At 38.6% G+C, this 4,510-nt stretch overlaps 1 long non-coding RNA gene across 1 annotated transcript; it reads left to right on the top strand.

The window, feature by feature from the left end:
- Positions 1–1,832: 1,832 nt before the first annotated feature.
- Positions 1,833–3,294, top strand: LOC111948442 (uncharacterized). Its single transcript, XR_002874454.2, has 3 exons — positions 1,833–1,959; positions 2,635–2,746; positions 3,157–3,294. It is a non-coding gene; the product is annotated as an uncharacterized LOC111948442 (long non-coding RNA).
- The last annotated feature ends 1,216 nt before the right edge of the window (positions 3,295–4,510 follow it).

The following is a 4,510-nucleotide window of genomic DNA, read 5'->3' as shown; positions in this document are numbered from 1 at the left end:
ACGGGGGAATTTGGAGAAGGCAGAATCACTGCCTTTTGCAGGTGTGATTTAAAAGCTGCTCTGATTCCTTCTATGGCTTCTGATTTCAGTAGATGTATTTTTTGGCATGGGGGAAAATCTGACTTTGGTGTTATAACCACAGAAGGGGGCATTCTTTACATCATGTGGTAAAGATGCCAAGAGATCTGAAGGGCCAGTAGCCAAGTCAGAAGCCACTGAAGATGGCAAAAGAGGTGTTTAGGAGACATGGATTAAAACGTTATCAGCTATCAGCCGGACGGTTCTCTGGCAGGGAGTTACCGGTTTGCTAAAACCCTCCTAGCAAGGCGAACAGGATTGCAGTGTCAAAAGGTGACTGCCAATTTTTGTATTTGTATTTATTTATTTAAGGGACAATGCATACAACAAACAGTGTAGAATACTCTAAAGGTAATGAGACACTGTAAATATGCAGGATTGTAGCAATCATGTGCCTGCAGCTCTTTGGTGACAAAGGGTCCTAAATCCTTACTCTCAGCAGAGGGGAATTTAGAAAATGACACATGAGGGGAAGTTTGGGGGCTAAACACTTCCTTCTGAGCGAGTGTTATGCATTTTAAAGTCCGTTTTCAAATATTTCCTTGAAAAACGTTTACCTGAACTACAAATTAGGCTTATCACGACAAAAGTAAGAAGTGCAGTGCACATCCTCATCCATCATTACATCTGACCCAGGCTGGACTCTGGTCTGGGCAAAGATCAAGCCAGTGCAATGAGATGGGGGAACTTCCAATCTGTGTATTTAGCAAGTGTTTGTGTGAACTTGAAGCCTGCTTGTTTGTGTGTCTGCTTCTACATGTGGGTTTCCACGTAGTAGATCTAAAAATTAAAAAAAGCAAAACAAAACACTACCTGTTGTGTTATCTGTAGAGACAAATATCCCCTCTATTTTATAAAAATGTTAAAAGTTGAAACTTGTGTCTTTAAAGTTGTGGGTGTGCTATGCATGCAGACCTCTGGATGGCGCTGTTGGCACCCCTGTGGACGGTGCAGTAACGAGGTAAGCACAGCTTCAGAATTACAGGAAATTGTTACTCATGCTTTTGTGTTTTACACTCTAAATTATTATTAATTGAAAAGATTTTACTAGAACATTTTGACACTCAACGATACAGATTCTAAAAACGGAATTTCTAATTGGAAAATATTATGTTAAACAGATAAATTTAGTGTCAGACCTGTAGTGAGAAAGCTATGAACCCCCCATAAATGTTCTTCACTCATCATGAACTTTCCCTAGAGTTTACTTTTGAACTTGGCACCTACCTTCCTGTCTCTGCATGATCAGGCCTGTGTTGAATTGATGCACTGTGCTTAGATGTCTGGCTAGAGTGAAAAGTGACTTCTTGACTAATACAGATCATTTCTTCCAAAATATGATCCATATCTATGCTTGTTGGATCAGTGGACGTTGACTACTTAGACCAGAACTCACAGGTAGAAGTTGCTTCACTGTCCTGTAGTCTCATGGCCGGCCCTCCCTATACGCGAATTACGCAGCCGCGTAGGGCCCCCGTCACCAGCAGGGCCCCGAAGTGGCGACAAAAATTAAATTAAAAAAGACCCAAATCTGGCAACCCATTTCATAGAACATCTTTTCCAACGTGTGCTCTCAATGTTGTGCAAAAGAAAGTTGCCTGCACTTTAATGATCCCCCCTGTCAGCACACATGAACCAATTTGGCAACCCAAATAATGACGTTACACCATTTAGCAACGATTGGTCAACATAATTGCATCTGAGTCTGGCACGGTGTGCATTTACGAGCGCATTTTGTTTCAATAAGGTTGGGGAAAAGAAAAAAAAACAGCACATTTTGTCACGCTGATCAAAGCGACAACAAGAAAACGTCATGCCTCAGAGACTTTATCCACCACCAGGAGCTAAAAAAAGATAAAGAACTTCAACATCAATCACAAGGTAAGTTTGGAGGATGTTGGGGCTTTATTTTTACATTATCCAGCATTTCTGTGCAGCTGCGCAATTTACGTAAAATACGAAGCGATCTGAGGTGAAGTTTGCACATAAACGACCCCCTTTGTCGTAATTTCCCATGGAAAACTCGAAAATAATTTTGATACCCAAGTTTCCAAGATGAGGTTGGACATGACCTTCTAAAACGGCGGAAAGTAAAGAAAAGTAAATAATGACAACGATATGATGGCTGAAAAATGTTTTAACTCACGTTATCGTTTTGTTTCATTGTTTTGCTAACACATATTTAGTGCGTTCTGCATTCTCCGGTTTATTACAGCATAAAAACTGCTGTTTATCTGTTATAGACAGGTAGTCAGGTAGTCTGAGTTTTACAACAATGAGTGTGTCATAAATCTTGCATTGGCATGAAATATGGAGAATAAAAACTACCAAATACATAGGAAATAAAGGTTCTCATCTATAAATGACAAACAAAATAAATGTACTAATTTTAAAATTATGAACATACAAAATAATACAAAAAGAAGTGTATAAAAGGCTTATATTTCCACTTATTCTCAAATTAGTGTTCACGTTTTATTATTTATAAGTAGGTACATTTATTTCTTATTTGTATTTTGCAGTTTTGATTCTACATAATGATGATGTTTTGCACAGTTCCGTCTCAGCCGACAGTTTCTTCTGCTCTCAAAAAGCATCAAAAGTATTGGAGGTGGTGCAGCGTCCACATCCCAAGATGTTCCTGACTTCATTGAAGATTTCATCTCAGGTAATTTTAAAAGCATGTAAAGTAATAAAAAAAAACAGTGTCTGCATAAACCCTTTTTTTCATAAACAGCAGCTGAAGAGTATGGAGCTCCAAACTGTTCATAATTAAATTAATGAAATATGACCTTATGCAAATATACAATCAAACAATAAACCTCTCATAAATATATCAAAAGATCATGAAATTGTGAAAAACCTGCACACAGATTTTAAATGAGCCACTAAAGTATTATTAGTATTCTGCTAAAGATATTTTATTAGCTTTATCATTGATTATTGTATAATAATAATTCTTGTTTTTTAGCTGCAGAAGAAACTGCTGTCACCACATCTACTGTTGAAAGGGGAAACATTTGACTGTTTGACTTTTCACTGTTTGCTTTTATTGAAGTTCTGTCTTTTATGTTCCAGGGGCTCCAAGAGAGGCGTATATGGAAGAGGAGCCGACTGGATCCAAAATTCCACCTACCTCAAATCCAGTTGGTCCAGCTGAATGTCTAACCACACTCTCTGATCCAGTAAGAATGGATTTGGTGCAAAGAGGTCCTTTTCAGACTGAGAAAGACTCTGACTTTCCAAACTCCCCCTCATTGAGCTGTTGTTTTCTTTATGTTGGATTGTTTTATTGTCATTTGATTTGCTATTAAGTTGCTGTTTTTAATAAGTTGGAGTTTTGTGAATGTCATTTGTTGACTGCCTAATAATACATTAAAAAATATATATCTATATATCTATATACATTTGTCATTGATTTTTTTTCTTTGCATTTAAAATTTGTTTGGCACCACTTAATGTGCATCCAACATCCAGGCAATATACTGTATTCAATTATTTGGCAGCAACCATAATTCACAAATGTATTAATAGAGAGATCTCATTTATATTACAACAACAGTTGCGTTTTTTGGTGCTGCTGACCAGTTAGAGGGCCCACAAATTAAATTTCGCTTAGGGCCCCCAGAAGACCAGGGCCGGCCCTGTGTAGTCTCATCAGTTCTTTGTTGGGCAGCAGCTTCTCTCTCTGTCCCCTGTTGTCCCCAACTCTCTCTCTCTCTCTGGTGGCTCTGAGTCCGAGTGGAGCTGCAAAGACGGAAGCAGCTCAGAACCTCTGATTACAAGAAAATCGTTTTGATACAATACTGAGGGAATTTGTAACCACATTTTTTCTTGTATCTCTTAACAGAGATTTATTAATGTCGATACCAAAAACAGAAAAAGAAAAAAAGGGCAGGTGCTCAATAAGGGTGCACGTGTCTGGTTCTACTGGTTCCAAGAACCAAATGCAAGTTTTGGTGATGAGCGTGTGTTTGCTGTGCTGGCTTCTAAACATTGACTGTAAATACCAACTGGACATGCCGACCCCTCCCCCATCGTGTACCAAATAGGAAGTACCTGCTGGCTTTAAGAAGCTAAAAACACGTAGATATGGATTAGATCGACTAAATCACGGTCACGGTTGTGAAAAAATGGCAACTTAATTGGCTTCATTTGTCTGGAATCGGTACCGTCGATCTACGGTCTATGCTTCTAAACTTTGAACTTCCACCAAAGAAGCCTTAATCCGCTATACACTCCGGGCAATTACTCTCACGCACACTCGCACATGCACACCTGAGGACACTAAGAGTAACCAATTAACCTATAAAACGTGTTTTTGGACTGTGGAAGGATGAGAAAACGAGTTTTTTTTTCAATGGAATTATTGAAATGAAAACACTTCCATGTGATTCTAATTTTTGGAAAAGGTCTGGATATGCCTCAGACT

The sequence above is a fragment of the Oryzias latipes genome, chromosome 13, assembly GCF_053564925.1.
Source record: "Oryzias latipes strain Hd-rR chromosome 13, Olatipes_Hd-rR_3.1".
NCBI classification, from domain to species: domain Eukaryota; kingdom Metazoa; phylum Chordata; class Actinopteri; order Beloniformes; family Adrianichthyidae; genus Oryzias; species Oryzias latipes.
The sequence above is the reverse complement of the archived record's forward strand: the minus strand, read 5'-3'. Positions and strand labels throughout refer to the sequence as shown.